The sequence below is a fragment of the Petaurus breviceps genome, unplaced genomic scaffold (assembly GCF_028583685.1).
Source record: "Petaurus breviceps papuanus isolate PSGF00001 unplaced genomic scaffold, PetGlider_PUasm1.0 175, whole genome shotgun sequence".
Taxonomy (NCBI): domain Eukaryota; kingdom Metazoa; phylum Chordata; class Mammalia; order Diprotodontia; family Petauridae; genus Petaurus; species Petaurus breviceps.
In genome coordinates, this window is record NW_027185764.1 from 27,261,211 (window position 1) to 27,280,600 (window position 19,390).

The following is a 19,390-nucleotide window of genomic DNA, read 5'->3' on the forward strand; positions in this document are numbered from 1 at the left end:
AGTGACTTTATGAGAAATCAAGATACTATTGAACAGATCCAAACAAATGAAAAAATAGAAGGCAATGTGAAATATCTCATTGGGAAAACCACTGACCTGGAAAGTAGATCCAGGAGAGATAATTTAAAAATTATTGGACTACCTGAAAGCCAAGATCAAAAAAAGAACCTAGAAATCATCCTTCAATAAATTCTCAAGGAAAATTGCCCTGATGTTTTAGAACCAAAGGGCAAAATAGAGGTTGAAAAAATCCATAGATCACCTCCTGAAAAAGATCCAAAAAGAAACCTCCTAGGAATATTATAGACAGGTTCTGAAATTCCCAGATCAAGGAGAAAATATTACAAGCAGCCAGGAAAAAACAATTTTAATATTGTGGGAACACAATCAGGATAACACAGGATCTGGCAGCTTCTACACTGAGGGATCGAAGGGTTTGGAATATGATATTCCAGAGGGCAAAGGAGCTGGGATTAAAACCAAGAATCACCTACCCAACAAAACTGAGTATCATATTTCATTCAATGAAATACAGGACTTTCAAGCATTCTTGATGAAAAACCCAGAGCTGAACAGAAAATTTGGCTTTCAAATACAAGAAGCAAGAGAAGCATGAGAAGGTAAACAGGGAAAAGAAGTGATAAGGAACTTATCAAAGTTGAACTATTTATATTCCTACGTGGAAAAACAATAATTGTAACTAATGAAACTTTTCTCAGTATGAAAATAGTTGAAGGGAATAGAAATATATATATGTCTATATAGGAGGGCATATAGGTATATGAATACATATGTGAATGTGTGTATATATGTCTACAGGTATACATAGATAGAGGGCACAGGAGCAATTTAATAGTAAGGGATGATACATAAAAGGTGAAATTAAGAGGTGAGAGAGGAGTATAATGAGAGGAGATGGGGAGAGACAGAATGGGGTAAACTATCTCATATAGAAGAGGCAAGGGAAAATGGTTAGTTACAATGGAGAGGAAGAACAGGAAGGCAAAAGGGAATGGGTTAACCTTATTCTCATTGAATTTGGCTTAGGGAGGGAATGACATACACACTAAATAGGGTATCTCATCCTACAGTAGAGTAGGGGGGAAGCAGATGAGAAGGGGAATGATGGAAGGGAGGGCAGGCTGGGGCAGGGAGGGAAGTTGGAAGCACCCACTTTTGAAAAGGGACAGGACCAAAGTAGAGAATAGAACAAGTGGGAGGTGGGATAGGAGAGAGGGAAATATAATCAGTCTTTCACAATATATCCACTATGGAAATGTTTTGCATAGTTACACATGTACAACCTATACTGAATTTCTTATCTTTTAGTAAGGGTGGGTGACAAGGGAGAAAGGGAATGAATCTGGAATTCAAAGTTTTAAAATCAAATGTTTAATACATATACTATTATTCATGTGATTTTACATGTAAATGGGAAATAAGACATACAGGCACTGGAGCATCCTCCATGCCCTACTAGAAAGTTGGAGGGGGCATGGGAGAAGATATGGGAGAAAGCAGATTGGAGGAGGGGATATTTTGGGGTGGTTGGTAGGGAAAAAAATGGGGAGAAAATTTGTAACTCAAAATCTTGCAGAAATGAATGATGTAAACTAGAAGTTAATAAAGCATTTGATTTAAAAAAAAATTTTTTAAAGAAATAATTGCTTTACATTCAGGAAGAAATACCCATAAGTGGTTTCTCCTTTTTATTAAATTTCAGTGATGAAAAATAAAAAAAAGAAAAAGATGTTTGAATAGTATACCCTGAAGCTCTACTCAGATGGCCTTTATAAAGCACATGCTAAATTTAACACAATATTTACAACATTGCTTGTCTATGTCCCCTCAGGAGGTCTGAGAACCTCCTTCTGTTCTCCTTTGTGTATTTTTAACATTTCATTAACGCTCCATTCTTTCTTTACTTTTTTAAAAATATTACTATCATATATTTGCCCAAAATAAAATAAAACCTTCTCTGCATTCCAATAAGAAGTAAAGATGAATCCACAAGATGTCCATGTCTGAAACTCTATTTCATTCTTCAGCTTCAGTCCATCAAGAGGTAGGGAACATGACCCATTGTTGGTCTTTTGAAGTAGTGGTTGGTCATTGTGTGGATCACAGACCTTAATTCCTTCACAGCTGTTTTCATCTGCAATGTTGTCATCATTGTAAAATTTTTTTCTTCTGACTTTGCTCTTTTCATTCTGCATCAGTTCATACAAGTCCTTCCAGATTTCTCAGAATTCATCCTTTTTATTGTTTCCTGTGGCAAAATAATGTTCTATTACATTCATATACTACAATTTATTCAGCCATTTTTTACATTGTTTCTTTGTTGCTCTGATTTTTTTTTTTCTGAAAGATAGGGCATTCTGTTTTTAATCTCTTTGGAGGTATATTCCCACTAGTGATTTTCTGGGTCAAAGGATATGCTCAGATTAATTACTAGGGTACAATTCCAAATTGCTTTCCCAAATGGTGAAACTGCTTTGTAGCTTTACCAATAGGATCCACAGCCCTTCCAGCAACTGTCATTTTCCTTTTTTTTTTTAAAACCTCTGCTAGTCTGATGGATATGAGGTATTTAAATTTGTCTTTCTCTCATTACTAGTAATTTGTAGCATCCTTTTTTTCCCCATATGGTTGTTTATAACTTACCTTTCTTCTTTTGAGCAACTCTATTCATATCCTTAATAACTTTTGGGAAATGGCTCTTCTACTTACTTGCATCAAATCTTTATATACCTTAGATATCATGCCTTTATCAGAAAAATTTGCTACAAATATTTCCCCAGTTAGTTATTTTCCCTCTAATTCTCAATGCATTGGTTTTGTTCATGCAAACCTTTTCAAATGTTATATAATCAAAATTATCCATTTCATATCTGTGATACTCTTTATTCCATATTTATTCCAGAAACTTTCAGCTAGTCATCGTTGAGAAAAGTATACCATTTCCTAATCTTCTGCTTTGCTAATGACAAGACTCTTTACATCTGAGCCCTATATCACATTATAGTTTATTGTGACATCTGGTATGAGATGTTGGTCTAAATCTCTTAGCTACCAGAATGCATTCAAATTCTTCTAGTAGTTTTTGTTGACAATTTTTTGTTAACATAGTAAGGAGGCAGTAGGTGACTTAGAGGAGGGAGAGCTGGACCTGGAACCAGGAAGACCTTAGCTCAAATCTAGCCTCAGACACTTACCAGCTGTGTGACCCTGGGCAAGTCACTTATCCCTTGTTTGCTGTAATCCACTGGAGAAGGAAAGGACAAACCATTCCAGTATCTATGCCAGGAAGACCCCATGGACAGTATGGTTCATGGGATTATGAAGAGTCAGACATGATTGACCAACAACAATAAAGTCCTTGGCCAACTATTTGAAGTCTGTGGGTCTATTGAACACTGCACTGTTATGTTTGGTTGCCTTTGTTTCTTTCATACCCAATCTGTTCCACTAGTAAATTTCTTTATTTTTTAACCAGTATCAGATACTTTTGATGATTACTAATTTGTGGTAAAATTTGAGATCTTTTATCGGTAGGCCTCTTTCTTTGCCATTTCTTTCACCATTTCCCTTCAGATTCTTGATCTGCTTCTCTAGATCATGATTTTTTGGGGTTTTATTGCTCTATAAAGTAGACTGAAATAGAGAAACATTACTGTGTAGGGAATAAAGAGCCAGCCTTAGAATGGGAAGGATCTGGGTTCAAATCCCACCTTTGATGCATTCTATTTGTGTGATTCCAGAGAAACCATGAAACTTCTCACTAAGATTATAGACAACTCTCTAAGACTATAAATTGCAAGGAAGTTGGCTACCTGCATTAGCAGTTGAAGTTTCCTCATCTGAGAGTTCCTTATACCAATGAAATTACAAGTCCTATCCCCATCTATGAAATAACTCTTAAGTACGTTGACATAGCACCAAATCTATAAATTAATTTAGATAATATTGTCATCATTATTTTGTTGGTATGGCCCAATTAGAAAAAATTATTACATTATTGCTATAAATTATGACATTATATTCTATAATATTACTGTGCATTATTATTAATTAGTATTAATATGATATACCATTATGACTTTATTTCTATAAAGAATATTTTATAGTTATATTCATATAATTCTTGTGTATATTTTGCTACATAGATTTTCAGATACTTTTTCGTTCTCTAGTTATTCACAAAGGAATTTCTTTTTCTGTCTCTTCCTGCTATATTTTATTGGTAATATCCAGAAAGGCTGATGCTTTTGTGGGTTTATTTTATATTCTGCTACTTTAATAAAGTTATTCATTGTTTCAGTAACATGCCTTTCTCCCCCAACTTGCAGTGGCATTGGTAGGTTGGGTTCCCAGAGGGGTAATTGCTATCACTAGTCCCAGGGTCTGCAGATAATTCTGTTAATGGATAGATATCCTCTTAGTGCTAGCTCATGAGTTTCCACTAGAGTGCTTCAGGCTAACAATCAGGCAGTAGGCTAATTTCATTCTTCAGTACTGGACTTAGCCACTTCCAGGCTGGGATGTACAGTGTATTCAATGTCTGTATGGCTGCTGGACTAAACCAGGAAGATCAATCAGCTGCTAAGCAGTTTCTGCTGGATTTGGCCTGGCAGGCCACTTGGCTGCTAGACATAGCTTCCAGACAGCATCTGGCAGCCTGCTTTGCTACTGAACAGTTGCTTCCAAATAATGCCAGATAGGACCCTCTGCCACAGGGCTATTATGGCCAGGCTGAGCCAAGCAGTTACCTTGACCCCTGGGCCCTTCTCAGAAAGTGGCATCTTTGCTGGAATGGTTGATCCACTGGACATGTTCCTTGACAGGCAGTTTCAATCTTCTATTAGCCATTGAGTAATACTGTACTTTCTTCAGTTCTTTTGTTTTAGTGTCTTTCTTTTGCCCCTTAAAACTTCAATGCTAATGTTCTCTTTCAGATAGAACATAGACCATTAGCCTATGATAGGTAAAAACCACTTGTCTGATTACCTCACAGTCTCAGTTCTGAGGCTTACCATCTCCAGATAGGAAGTAGGAGAGATCTTGCCTCCCTTTGGGCAATCCTCCCTGGTTCACAGCCCATTCCTTAGTAAGGTTCCTTACTTTGCCTTAGAGCCAAGTGTCCCAATTCGGTGAATTAAAATTCCTGGCCTCCTTTTGGGATCTTATGCAAATAAATACCAGGATCAATAGTATTAATTTAGTCTGTGCCCTAGAGGCAAATTCATTCCCTCAGCCCCTGCAGTCCCCTTCTTCCATTAAAGAGTTGCTCCAAGAACCTCCATTTTGAGGAAGGACCCAAAGCAGCCATGCCTTATTCTCAAGCTTCTCCACTATGAATGACCCCTTGCATAGACACCTTCTTAAACTACTTCTACCTTTTCAATTCCATTTTATGTATTGTCATCCTTTAGTTAGAATGTAAGCTCCCTGAAAGCACAGACTATTTACATTCCTATCCTCAGAACTTAACACAGTGTCTGACAAATAGTAACTGCTTAACAGACGTTCTCTGTGTATTTGGTTTGTGTATTTCCTATGCAATTGAGCCATTCCCTTGACTAAGGAGGGAAATGTCTATTTTGCACCTGAAAGTTTTCCTCTTTACATTTCAAAGTCTCTATTTTTTGGTTCCTTCTGCCCTCTAGATCTTGTTAAAGTTTCACTAGATTATCTTATTTCATTTCAGGTCATTTTCTTTGACACTTTAATGTTCTCTGAATAAATTATCAAATCATTTTCAAAAGAAGCCCCAATAAATTTATTTCCTCTTGCTATTGCTAATATTTATTTCCTCAGTTTCTTTATCTTGTTTCGTTGACATAACTAACATTTCTGGTACTATATCAAATAATAATGGTGAGAATGTATCTCCTTGCTTTATCCCTGATTTTATGGGAAAGGTCTTCATCGTTTCTCCATTACAAATACCACTTGTTTTTTCTTTTATATAGATAATTGTTTGTGACTCAAAATAAGAAAGAAATGGCACACTCATTTTTATACTTTTTAACATAAGTATTATATTTTGTCAAAAGTTGTTTCAGCCTCTATTGACAAAATCATATAGTTTTTATTTGTTTATATTATTAATATGGTCTATTATGTTTACATTTTTCTTAATTTTGAACCAACTGTATTCCTGGTATAAGTCCAATCTGGTGATAGCATATAATATTTTTATATGTTGTTATGGTATCTGAATGTAATATTTTATTCAATATTTTGCACTGATATTTCTTATAGATATTGGTTGATAGTTTTCCTTACCTCTCCAGTGTATACATCAGACTCTTATTGATATCTTCAAAGGAGTTTGGTAAGACCCTTTCTTTCTATATTTTTATAAACAAATTATATAATGTAATTAAGAGGTTTTTTGCAAGTTTGGTAGAATTCACCTGAAAATCTATCTGTCCCTAGGATTTTCCCTGCCTTTGGAGGTTCCCATGTGTTTTTTTTTTTCTGAGATTGGGTCATTTAGAGTCTTTATTTCTTATACTATTATTTTCATAAATATTCATCCATTTAATTTAAATTATGAGTTTTAGTGGCATATAATTGAGCAAAATAGTTTCTAATAATTTATTTCCTCTTCACATGTTAGGAATTCTTCTTTTCATGTTTTATTTTGATAGTTTGGTTTACCTCTTTTTTTTTGTTAGAATAGTCAATCATGTTTCTATTATTGTCTTTAAAAGCCCAATAGTTTTATTTATCAGTTCAATGGTTCTTTATTTTTAATTTTGTTTATATCTATTTTGACTTTCAGAATTTATATCTTTGTGCTTAATTAGGTTTTTTATTTATTGTTTTTCTAGGCTTTTCTTTTAGTCACATGTCTAATTATTGATTTGTTTTCTTTCTTTTTTATTGATTGAAATGTTTAATGATACAAATTGTCTCCCAAGGGCTATTTGGGCTATATCCCTTTGAGTTTGTTGTTTAATTGCTGTCATTTTTTATTGTTGAAGTTATCTATTACGGATAGTTCTCACTTTACATAAGTGGACCATTCTGTAGAGTTCAACTTAAATGATTTTTACATAATATGAATTTGCCTGCTGACATGGAAAAGAAAGTGGGGGAAGAAGAGAAAGAAGTAGAGGGTTGCCTTTACATTATTGAAGGGAGGGAGCCAACACATAGTACAAGGATACTTGGGCCCCAGGGACAAAGAGGCAAGGGAACATGGGAGCCAGACATGTGGGAAGCCTGGCAGAACCTAGAGGAAGAACATGATGGGGGTAGATGTGTGTGGGGCAAACATGAACATGTACAGGAGAAGACAGGTGACATATGCCTAGGGACAGACATTCAGTAACTCTGAATGTAACAGACATTTGTAACTCTGTACAAGTATTTACAATTGTGTTTCTTATAAACAATACGCTGTTGGATTCTGTTTTCTATTCTATCTTGTTACACTCCTAAGTGTTAGAGGTGAACTCATCCTATTAACATTCACAGTTATGATTATTAATTGTGTATTTCCCTCCATCATATTCTCTTATTGAGTTTCCTCTCTGTAACCATGTAATCCCTTTTTGTAAATAAGTAGGCGGTAGAGAAATAAAAGGAATCTGTTGAATGTTAGTGATCTATAATTGAAATCATCTATCATTACTCTTCTGCTATGTCCTCCAAAATTGACGGTTGTTTTGCTAGTGACTCTTCCCTCCCTAATTCTCTAATTTCCCTCCCTAACACCCTTCCTATAAACTTTCCCCTTTCTCCATTTGTTTCCCTGTTGAGTTTAGTGGCTTTCTATACTGAACTCCATATTTGTGTTGTGTGTATATCTTACTCTTCTTTGACAAATTCAAATATGAATGAGGTTCCTCAGATACCCACTCCCCAACCCCTTGTTCCATGTATATATACTCTTCTCACACACACACTGGGGGCAATAGCAAGTTCCTCTGCCATCCTCATCTCTACCCTTTCTTTACCCATCCCTTCCCTTTTCTTTCTTGTTTTAAAACCAACAAGACAGAGTGAAACTACATTCAGTACCTTTGTTTATATGTTACCTAAATTTCTCAGTGACCCTTGGAGATGATGAGATTAATGACACTTGGCTCTCTTTCTCCATTAGAATATGTAGCACACATAAGTTCTGGACTTACACTCCCAACACCCCTCTCCCCCACCACCAAATATCAGATTGGGTCCCCAGAGCAAGGTTATTGCTCCATCTTCCTTCAGTCTTCTTAGGGGTATCCCTAAGAGGCCACATAGTTCTTCTAATACTTATGCTCATGAACTGCCATTCAGGATATTGTCCCCAATATCAATTGACCAGTGCCAATTAATATCTCCCCTTGTAGTATCTAATCAGTAATTACTACCCTATTGTCATTCTAACCAATTAATATCATCTTGACATCACTGATAATGAATAAGCAAATTAACTTTTATAAAAGAATAATTACTGAAGAGAAAATAGCAATACATTAAGTCCATAATCTCTAAAATCAGAAGTATATTCTCCTTTACCACCTCAGCCCCTGGGAGGATTGGGCTCAAACTTAACTTTATTTCTATACACTTCTTCCCACCAAGTTTACTTCTGGGTGTAGCATAGACATTGCATAATGTCTATGTAAGTAATGTTCCCTAACTTGTAGGTTATGGTGACTCAGCTGCCAGGTTGATTCACTGCTGGGATGGGTCATACAGGTCACTCCTTAAGGCTAGCTCCTCCCCAGATTTGTCATCTGCTACTATTGGCAGATTCAGCCAGATTTCTGTTGTTGAACTTCTGTGTCTCTTCCAATCTTTCAAAACTTAAAAGGTCACAACCTCATCTGTTCTATTTCCAATATTCACTCAACCAAGAGCAGGAAAGACTAGACACAATAAGGCCAGAATTTCCATGGACACCATATTTTCACCAACATATGGAAGCCTGCAAAGGGAGAGTATTCCCATGACACTACCTCCCTCCACCTCATACCCAAAGACTTAAAGCAGTTCTTACCATACTCACTACTGGGAAAGGGGAGAAATTTTCATTTGTTTATGTCATATATATATGCATTCAGTTCCAGATCAGAAACTAATTAAAAAGTTTTCATTCAGTAAACCAATAGGAGTTACCAAAAACTTCCATATGCTCTGAATCATGAGGCCAGACCCTCCCTTATATATTATCACACATTTCTGGAAGCAGGGTCAGAAATCTCCAAGTGGATAATTGCACATACTGAAAGGACTAAGACCTCATTGATTATTCTTCCCACTACAAATATAAGCACTCTAACATCATTTAACCCCTTCCAATTGTTTATATATAGATAGATATTTATTTAATATAAATATATTTATTAAATATATATTTATTATATTGTATTATATTATTAACTTTATATTATTATATTTTATCCTATTATTATAAAATAAATATTTATTAAATATATATTTATCTTTCTAAGTTTCTCTGGGTTTTCATCTCAAACTTTCTGCTTAGCTCTGTTCTTTTCACAAGGAATGTTTAAAAGTCCTTTATATTTTTAAAAGTCAATTTTCCACCCTATGGGATTATACTGAATTTTCAGAATAAATTATTCTTGATTGAAAATCTTTTTTTCCCATTTGGAATATTCTACTCCAATACTTTTCTTCTTTAAGTTAGTTGAAGCATAATCTTATATAATCCTAATTGTGATTTCTTGTTAAACTCTAGCTGCCCAGAGTAATTTTTCCTTACTTTGGGAACTGCATTTTGGCTACAGTCTAAGTTTTCAGCATCGGGTTTCTTTGAGGAGTTAATCAGTGGATTCTTTCTATGTTCACTTAGCCCTCTATATCTAATAGATCTGGGAAATTTTCTTTTATAACTTCTTGACATATGATGTCCAGAGTTTTTGTTTGGTGATGGTTTTCAGAGAGTCTAGCAATTCTTAAATTCTATCTCCTAGCCTTGTTTTCCAGGTGAGTTTTTAAAAGTATAATAAATAACTTATATTTTCTTATATTTTTTTCCAATTTTTTGACTGACAATTTTTTGTTTCATAGATTCATTGAGGTCTGTTTCATTTTATTTTTCAGAGAGCTCATTACTTGAGTAAGGTTTTCTACCTTCTGTTCTAAGTCATTTATTCTCCTTCCATTTGTTCTCTACCCTTCCCACCCCCTTCTTATTTTAATTCTAATTTCATTTTTATTTATCACTTTCTTCATTTTTTGGGTCACTGTTGTAGTCCTTATAGACAACATACTTTTTCCCTATGGAGTTAGGGAGTTATTCTCTTTGTCTCTAAAGTTTACCTCTTGGGTTTCTCTAAACCCATATTATTCCTTAAATGTGCTTGACATTTTTTCCCATGTACTTATTTCCCCTACTGCAGCTCTTTGCCTCGAATTTGAATGCTTCAGGTCAGTTTTCTGGAGTCTGGACTGGCTTCCTTGCTGAATCCCCTCTCTTCATTAACATGAGATTTTCTGTTTTTGTTTTTTCCCTTTCTTTTTGCAGTTCTGGATTGGGTGGAGGCATTTATTTTTGTTACTTTTTTATTTCAATTTTTTTGTATCCTTGTTTCATCTGGTGACTTACTCAAATCTTTAATAGAGCATTGTAGAATAGCTGTTCTCCTCTACAAATTTCCATATTGTTTTCAGGTCCAGGTCTAGGTCTGGGTAGTGAGAGTTAGGCAGAGGCAGGAAGTGGGTGCTTTCAGGCAAGTCCCCAGGGTCATTTCCTCATCAAGCTGTGTGGTATGATTTCCTTTATTTTAAAGGGGCTGGACATTGTGTGTGGGAAATAACAGCTAAGGTCACAAAGGACCAGCCAGGATAGAAATAACAAGTGAATCAATGAATCTTGGTACATGTTCTCCTATTTTCCTGCAAGATTTTCACATCAGTGGGAAAACTTCGAAAGTGATCATTCCCTCCTCAAATTTTCTTAGAGCCTTTCAGAGGCAAACCCAGCAATTTTGACTCTCGGTGCAAGCTTCAAACTAACTTTATAATTTATGATTTAAAAATACTACAAGTATGATGGGTCTGGCTCATGCCCAGAGTGCCTCAGGTGATGTTTCAATATGGAGGGTGCTAGGGAGCTGTTTCTAGGGGAACCATGATGACACAGAAGGGAAGCACTTTGGGAAGACAGACTATAGACATTCTGTAACTGGTTCTAGTCAACTAACTACATACTTGAGAAGAGGCTCCTTGATGGGCTGCAGAGTCATTCAAAAAGGCCATTTAGCTTCAGCTCCCCTCCTTTCCCTTCTTTGCCTTCTTTGCCTCTGCACTCTTGGGAGAGCCAGTAAAGGGAATGGAATCTTTGTCCTTGTGAGTTTAAAATGTCTGGAGGGATGCTTAGCATCCCATCCCTTCAGAGAGTAGAGCCTACCTCAACATCCTGTCATTCTAGCATCTGAGTTTCACATCTAGGACACCATTGATGCCCTGAAGAATAAGGGGCAACTTTCAGGAGTGACCTTCAGAACCTAGCCCAGCTATAGCTGAGACACAGGCTCACCTGGGTAATCATACTACACCTGGATGTGAAAGAGGTGGGACCAGTGCTATGTAGGAATTGAGCTAATTATTGAATCTAATCCCCCTCCAGAGTCTGAAGTGGTATTGGAAGGACTATACCCCTAAGATATTGACAGAAATGTGTATATATCCTTTCATAAAAGCTCATTTGATATTAAGTGGATAAATTAAATTGGATGTGCTAGTCACGGGCCCCTAACAATATGGAGGATACATTCAAAAGGGGTTCAGGATGCCTTGACAGAGTCAATAACCAAGAGTAACCAGTAATCAATAAAGGAAAATTCAGGTAAACAGGTAGTGAGACACTGGACTGCCACCTATTTGGAAGAGTACCTGGGATAACACAAGGTTGTCAGTGGAGAGAACATAGAAGGAGAAGAGTAGAATGGGACTAAGCTGAGGACGAGTGTACTTGGTGTGTGGCAACAGCGGAAAAGTAGAGGGAGAAGAAACATGGTATTTTGTAGCTTCCTAGTTTTAACTAAATATCCTTGCTAACTAGGTAACTAGTATGCTAAAAGACTGAAAGTACTGTACAAATAAAACAAAATTTAAAATTGCAGTCTTTTAAAATAATTATTTTAAATGTTTTTGCTTTCTAAGTTTAGTCAATAGACAATAAATATTTATTAAGTGCCTGTTATGGTACAGCTAGGTGGCATGCTAGGTGGAGTGCCAGGCCTGGAGTCAGGAAAGCTCATATCCATGAGTTCAAATTCAGCCTCAGACATTTCCTAACCATATAGATCCTGGGCAAGTCACTTACCCCTATTTGCCTCTGTTTCCTCATCTGTAAAATGGGCTGAAGAAGGAAATGCCAAACCACTCGTGTCTTTGCCAAGAAAACCCCAAATGGGGTCGCAAAGAGTCAGACAGGACTGAAAAACAACTTAACTCGTTAAGTGGCCTGCCTTTGCTAAGCACTGTGGATACAAATTCAAAAAAAGAAAGACAGTTCCTACCCTCAAGGAGCTTACATTATAATTTCCCAGCCTTGGGACAAAACAAACCCTTGACTGCCTTCACCTTAGAGTTCTGTAGACTTGATCATTTAAATTTTCTGCCCTCAAATAGAAAGTTCTTTGAAGGCAAGAATTATATTGTGTTTTATCTTTGTATCCACATTGTCCAGAATGGTGTGTGCATATATTTAATTAATGTTATTGAATTAAAAATGGCAATAAGAAACAACACACCAGAGCTCAGTTTAATTAATTTAAATATGGAAAAGAGTTTGTGAATTCAGCTTTCTGTTTTGATAATATTAAGCAATGATAATATTCAGGACTACCTAGTATATCTAATTAAAATGTAACTCCTTTTTCAAACACTTGGAAATGTTCGCATTAGGCAAGACACTCAAATGTCCTATGCCACAGTTTCCGATTTGATTAAATCTGGAGAATAACAAGCTAAGCCCTACTTTGTTTATTGAAATATCATGAAGATTAATGAACTGTTGCTTTGAACTACTCCAAAGGATTAACATATACCATATTGTTGGCATGTGTTTTATAGTTAATTAGAGAGAGACTATTCAAATGTAAAAATAAAGTAGAAATATCCAAGAAATGCCCAAGCAAGAACAAATGTCTTTTACTTGTAGTGGAAAAATTAAATTTAAAATCTATACCAGTTTATTTTGTGACAACTTTCAACTTAGGGACAACTGGGGATAGAAAACACACAGGAAGTTAGTGAAAAATTAAATGAGTGTAATTAGGTAGCTATAGCTATAAAAAAAACTGTAAAAGTAAGAAGACAGAATAGTACAGAAAAAAGAACATGGCTATGGAGTCAAATTCTACTTCTAACGCCTGTTATTTGTGTGACCTTGGACAAGTCATTTCTATTTCCTCATCTGTGAAACAAAGGGGTTGGTCTGGTCTTAGAGATCCTTTCTAGAGCTGTGATCTGGTGGGATTTATTTAACCGTTAGATTATCCCTGCAATAAAGACATTCTTTATAAAGAGTTTAAAGGAGCCCAGAATAGTGTAGTATTCGTTCCATTATGTTTATTACAAAAATGTATTCTAAAAGAATAAGTGAAAATTGAAGGTATTTTGAGTCTTGCCAAAACCAATAAATTTGAGAAAGAGTCCAGAGTGTTTGCTAAATGTGGTTCGGTGCTGGAATCCTTGATTTGAAGTATAAATCATCTTAATACACTCTTGTTGCCACTCCTTCTCATCAAGCCAAAAAATCCAAGGAAGAAGGAAAAACTGAGAAGAGTGTCAGGTTACTGGGTAGGGAAAACTGAAAGAAATCCCTCTGGTCTGCCAACCCGGGTTGTATTAAGTAGCCTGCTCAAGTCCCTGGAGGCCTCAGTTTCCTCCTCACTCTTTTTTTTTAAACCCAGAATAGCAGCACTGACATTGTATAGAGCACAATAGGTCATGAGACTTGTTGTTGTTGTCAGGGAATACCAACAATGAGATTAGAAAATCTTCCTAGCAGCCCCTGCAACTTTTTCGAGTTCATAAAAACAGTGTCAGGCATATTAGTCTGAAGAGAGTAAAAGATTTCACTTCCATTCTTGACGGCGAAAGTCAGGCAGGGGCAGGCAGAGGTTTAGGGTCGTGGAAATTTGAATGCACCTGAGTATTTTTTTTTTTGGACAATCTTGAAAATGGACAGCATGGTGTAATGAGAACTGGCCCTTTCAGGAGACTGGTTTTGAGTCCTGGAGCTGTAACTGATTGTGATCTGGGCCTGGGCTTTCTGATGAGCTCAGATCTTAAAAGTCATGCATGAGAGAGAGAAGCAGGCACATATAAATGAAGATGAATACAGCATTGTAACCCAGACTTGTAAGGAGTGTCAAGAAAGCTAAAACCCAGAATTTACTGAGGCTTGCAAAAAATAGGTTAAAAGATGAGAAAAGGGGCTTTTTTTAGCTGTGTCCAAAGCAAGAGGAATAAAGGGAAGGGCTCACTACTTAGGGAAGATGGGGTGATGTGAACGGATGACCAAGAGAAAAAGCAGAACTACTTAATTCCTATTTTGTTGCAGCTGTGGAGTAATAGAAAGAATACAGGATGGGGTGCTCAGTCCCATTTCTTCCAAGTACCAGCTGTGAAACCTTGGGCAAGTCATTTAAGCCTCTTTGAGCTTTAGGTTCTTCATGCAAAATACTCGTACACTCCCTAACTCACAGTTTTATTGTAAAGATCAAGTGAGGTGTTGTAATAAAAACTTACATTTAAAGTTTCCCAAGTGCTTTCCTCACAATAACCCAGGAGAGCAGGGAGTACAGGTATTATTATCCCCATATTACAGATGAGAAAACTGATGATCAGGGGAGTGATCTGTCACAGGTAATGCATCTAGGAAACATTAGAGCCAGGACAAAACCTGGGTCTTCTGAGCCCAAAACCAGTGTCCTTGCCACTATTCTGTACAGTTGTGAAAATGAAAACTTTTGTTCTTGTCATTCACAGTGACAAAATTATGATGATAATTTTGTCAAAAGATGGGAGAACAAAAAAATTTATTAGCGGGAATGCTCAGTAGCTCTCAATGAGTTAATGAGACAAATTATATTCCAGGGTACTGGAAGAAATGACAGGTGTGATTAATGAAGTGCCACTGGTAACATCTAAAGAATCACAAGTGGGAGAGAAATTGAAGAAGTCGGAGATGTATAAACACTGTCCTTATTTTAAAAAAAAGGGAGGAGGTGCATTCATAGGACTGTAGATTTGGAGCTGGAAGGAACCTAGTCCAATCCCCTCATTTGATAGAAGAGGAAACAGAACCTGAGAGTTGAAGTGACCTGCCCAATCTCACATGAGTATGAAATAACCACCTCTTCTTACACAAAAATCTAGGGCCCATTCCACTCTACCACTATATGCCTCTCTGACTCAAAGTATAAGCTAGTCAACTGGAAATCTGATAGGCAGCCTGCTGGTAGACATCTGATGGCACTGATAGCCACTCCCTAGGGAGTCCCATGGTCACCCTGGTCGTTTCCGTGCCTGCGGCAGAAGGGCTGAGTCAGTGCCATGATCTCTCTGATTACCAGGAAGTCAACAACCTTCCAACCCTCAATTCCACCTCTTTCTACAGGCAAGGCAACCCCCATGCTATGATGGGCATGTGAATTTACAGCTCTGCCCCATCAAAATGAATTGTAAGCCCCCATATACCGACTAAATCCAGCTCATTCTGAACATGCTAGTTACAATATCCCAATAGTATAACAGAGTTGCTTCCTTGTGGAAGCAGACACACATGCAAGTATGTTGCATATACCAGTTTTTTCAGCATAGAATTAATAAGCAAATAAGGAGTACTTAATAACCAGGAAACAATGAGTAATAAAACAAACACCTACCAAATGACTATGAACTTGGTCCTCTCAAAGACCCTAACAGTCCGTCTACCCCCAGACACAGAGTTAGAGGGGACATAGGTGCTCTAGGACATATACAGTCGGAGTCCTCCTTTGAGCAGACAAAAGAATGCAGCCAGTTTCCTCAGGATGCTTGAATCACACTTCCTAAAGGAATGGTCATTGGGTACAGATGCAGGAGCTCTTGAATCAGAGATTTAGTTCATTCATGGGCACAGAGGGTTGGAACACAATGTAAAATGTAACTCAGGAAGGTTGTCTCATTACTGAAGGGAACTTCTAATCTAAAAGCATGGTTAATGAATTTAGGGACTGTCCTCCCTACCCTCACACTACTTTCATGTGCCTGTGTGGTCCTCTCACCCTAACCTTAACTACCCTTCTCCACTGCTGCTGACTTCTCTCCTGGACCCCAGCCCAAAGCCCTTGGGTTTTGTATCAAAGAGGGAAGAGTAGTTGCCTAGTGAGGCTACCACACTAGATATCTAGAATCAGGCACAGAGGCAAAGAAATAATTGTACCTACTCCTGGGTCAGAGAAGTAAGAGTATTTAAGCAAAGTCCATTCTAAGTTTACAAGGATGTGATTGTGAATTTGTTGCTGGTGTACAATTGTAAAGCTGACACATTTTTTTTTTGTCTTTTTGGAGAAGGGAAGGCAGGGCAATTGGGGTTAAGTGACTAGCCCAATGTCACATAGCTAGTAAGTGTCAAGTGTCTAAGACCGAATTTGAACTCAGGTCCTCCTGACTCCAGGGCTGGTGCTCTATTCACTGTGCCACCTAGCTGCCCCCGACACATCTTTTTATGAGTTCTTGACTGAGTATTTGGGATAATATAGGAGTGACCAGCCATGTCGGACTCCAGAGAGCTTGCAGTGAGTGGCTTAGCTATGGTCATATTTTATTAGTTTGCATCTTCTGGGAGAGACATTTCTATCAGACATGTGTGATTTATGCCTCTGACTGCTACTATGTGACCTTGTATGTCATTTAAGCTTCCTGGGCCTCAATTCCTCTAGCCATAAAATCAGCATAATAATATTTGCACTACATTACAATACTTGCAGCCTGATGGCATAGTGGGTAAAGCATAGGATTTGGAGTCATGAAGACCTGAGTTCAAATCCTGCCTCAGATAATTATTAGCTTTGTGACCCTCCAAAAATGATTTTGTTTGCTTCAGTTTCCTCATCTGTAAAAATGAAGATAATAAGAATATGTGCTCCACAGGATTATGGTAAGGATCAAATGCATAACATATATAAAATATTTTGTAAACCTTAAAGTACTAGATAAATACTATTCTCAAAGCACTTTATTATTTTATGTGTGGAGCAGTGTTACCAAGGTCAGGTCACTTACCCTCCCTGAGTTCAGTGTCTGTATCTATAAAATAAGGATAATAATATGTGTTTGTATATGTGTGTATACACGTGGTTATTATGAGGCTTCAGTAAGATAACAGATATAAAGCACTTTGCAAATCGAAAAAGTGCTACGTAAATGTCAGTCAGCCACATTGGACTCTCCTTTGTCCCTTGTTCTCACCCTACTCTCCCATCTGCTTGCCTCTGCTAATACTGTCCCCAAGCCTGAAGCATACTTCCTTCCAACCTTGGTCCATTGAAATTTCTTCATTCCTTCAGGACCAAACTCAAGAATCACCACCCCCATAAAGTACTGGAACTACGAGAAGCTATCAATACAAACCCTTAGAACTACACTCTATGGATAGAAATGAGAAAAGAAAAAACTAAATTGATAATTGGGAAATTGGTTTGGGAAGATAGTCTCGGTCAAATAGAACTACTATTTGCCCTTCATTTTTTTTTCTTTTGGGGATTAGGATGGTTTTTAAAATTAAATATTATCTGGTTCCCATCTCTTGTAAAAATAATTTATTATATTTCCAGCCCCTTTTCTTAAAAATTAGGATTACTCCAAAATGCAACAAGAAGCATTGGGAGTTAGTGGGTTCTCTCTTATTAGAGATCTTCGAGCAGACACTGGATGGTCACTTATCATGGTGAGATTTTATAGAAGAGCTTTCTAAATCTTCAGGTAATTTCCCCTACAGTAGAGTTTCTTAAACTTTTTCCACTCATGACCCCTTTTTGGTTTCAGCAGCATTTGTTGGTGTTGTGTGGTCTGAGGGCATGCAGAGTGCAATGTGCCAGCTTTGTATACAGAACCACGGCTGCAGTAAAGTTGCTCAATGCAACATGGGCAAGTGCTGCCAGAAACACCTCAGATTCATTATGTGTTAAATTTTTAATTAAGTTTTGATTGTTTCACATTCAGAAACCTTTTACTATTGTCAAAATTTTTGTGACTCCATATGAGGTCTTGACCCACAATTTGAGAAGCATGGCCCTAGAGGACTTCTGAAATCCCTTCCTAGCTCCCTCCTCACCCTCTCCCCCCCCAAAAAAAAACCCCAGGGAAAGAAGATTGTTAATTTTACTTACTCATCAGTGGCATTCAGGTAGACTATAAAGACGTTCTGGAAAAATGTCTCTGGGAAGAAACTGTAGAGCAGAGGTGTTATATTCAATTATGAGGAGCCAAGCTATTAGGGCAGCTAAGTGTTGAAGTGGTAGAGTGCTGGATCTGGAGTCAGAAAAAGATTCATTTTTCTGAGTTCAAATCTGGCCTCAGAAACTCACTAGCTGTGTGGCCCTGGGCAAGTCACTTAACCCATTTTGCCTCAGTTTCCTCATCTGTAAAATGAGCTGGAGAAGGAAATAGCAAACCACTCCAGTATCTTTACCAAGAAAACCTCCAAATGGAGTGATGAACATGACTGAACAATAACAAAAAGACTGAGAATGGCGAATAAACTCTATAGTAGAACAGGTGCATTTCAGGAATGGAGGGACCACCTGTGTGAAGGTACAAAGATAAGCAATAGAACATCATATAGGAGAAGTAGTTAGTCATCCAACTTAACTGGAATGGAGAATGCCTAGATGGAGTAATATGATTAGAAAGTTAGATGTGTGTGTCAGCTAGGTGGCACAGAGAATAGAGCACCAGCCCTGGAGTCAGGAGGACCTGAGTTCAAAGCCAGCCTCAGACATTTAACACTTACTAGCCATGTGACCTTAGGAAAGTCACTTAACTCCAATTGCGCTGCCCTCTCCCCTCCAAAAAAGAAAAAAAAGTTAGATGTGGGCAAGATTGTGGAGGACTTCAAATACCAGGTGAAAGATTTTATAGTTTAAGCACCTCAGATCCTCCCTCACTTAAGAATTCTGAGAAAGCCATATAAGGTTCCCAGAACTCTGAGGATCACCATCCAGCCTGGTATTAGCTGTGTGTTCTGGTGGGCAAATCACTTAAGCTCTTGCAGCCTCAGTTTCCTCAACTGTAAAATGGGAATAATCATAGCATCTACTTCCCAGGATTGTTGTAAGGATAAAATGAAATAATAAGTGCCTGCAGCACTTTCCTAGCTGTTTTGTTTTTATAATCCTGGGTCACTGACAGCAAAGTCTCG

At 37.4% G+C, this 19,390-nt stretch overlaps 1 long non-coding RNA gene across 1 annotated transcript; it reads right to left on the reverse strand.

The window, feature by feature from the left end:
* Positions 1 to 1,694: 1,694 nt before the first annotated feature.
* On the reverse strand, positions 1,695 to 16,041 carry LOC138159079 (uncharacterized). The gene is made up of 2 exons (XR_011167801.1): positions 15,873 to 16,041; positions 1,695 to 2,269 (listed from the first exon to the last, which is right to left on the reverse strand). It is a non-coding gene; the product is annotated as an uncharacterized lncRNA (long non-coding RNA).
* Between the last annotated feature and the right edge of the window lie 3,349 nt (positions 16,042 to 19,390).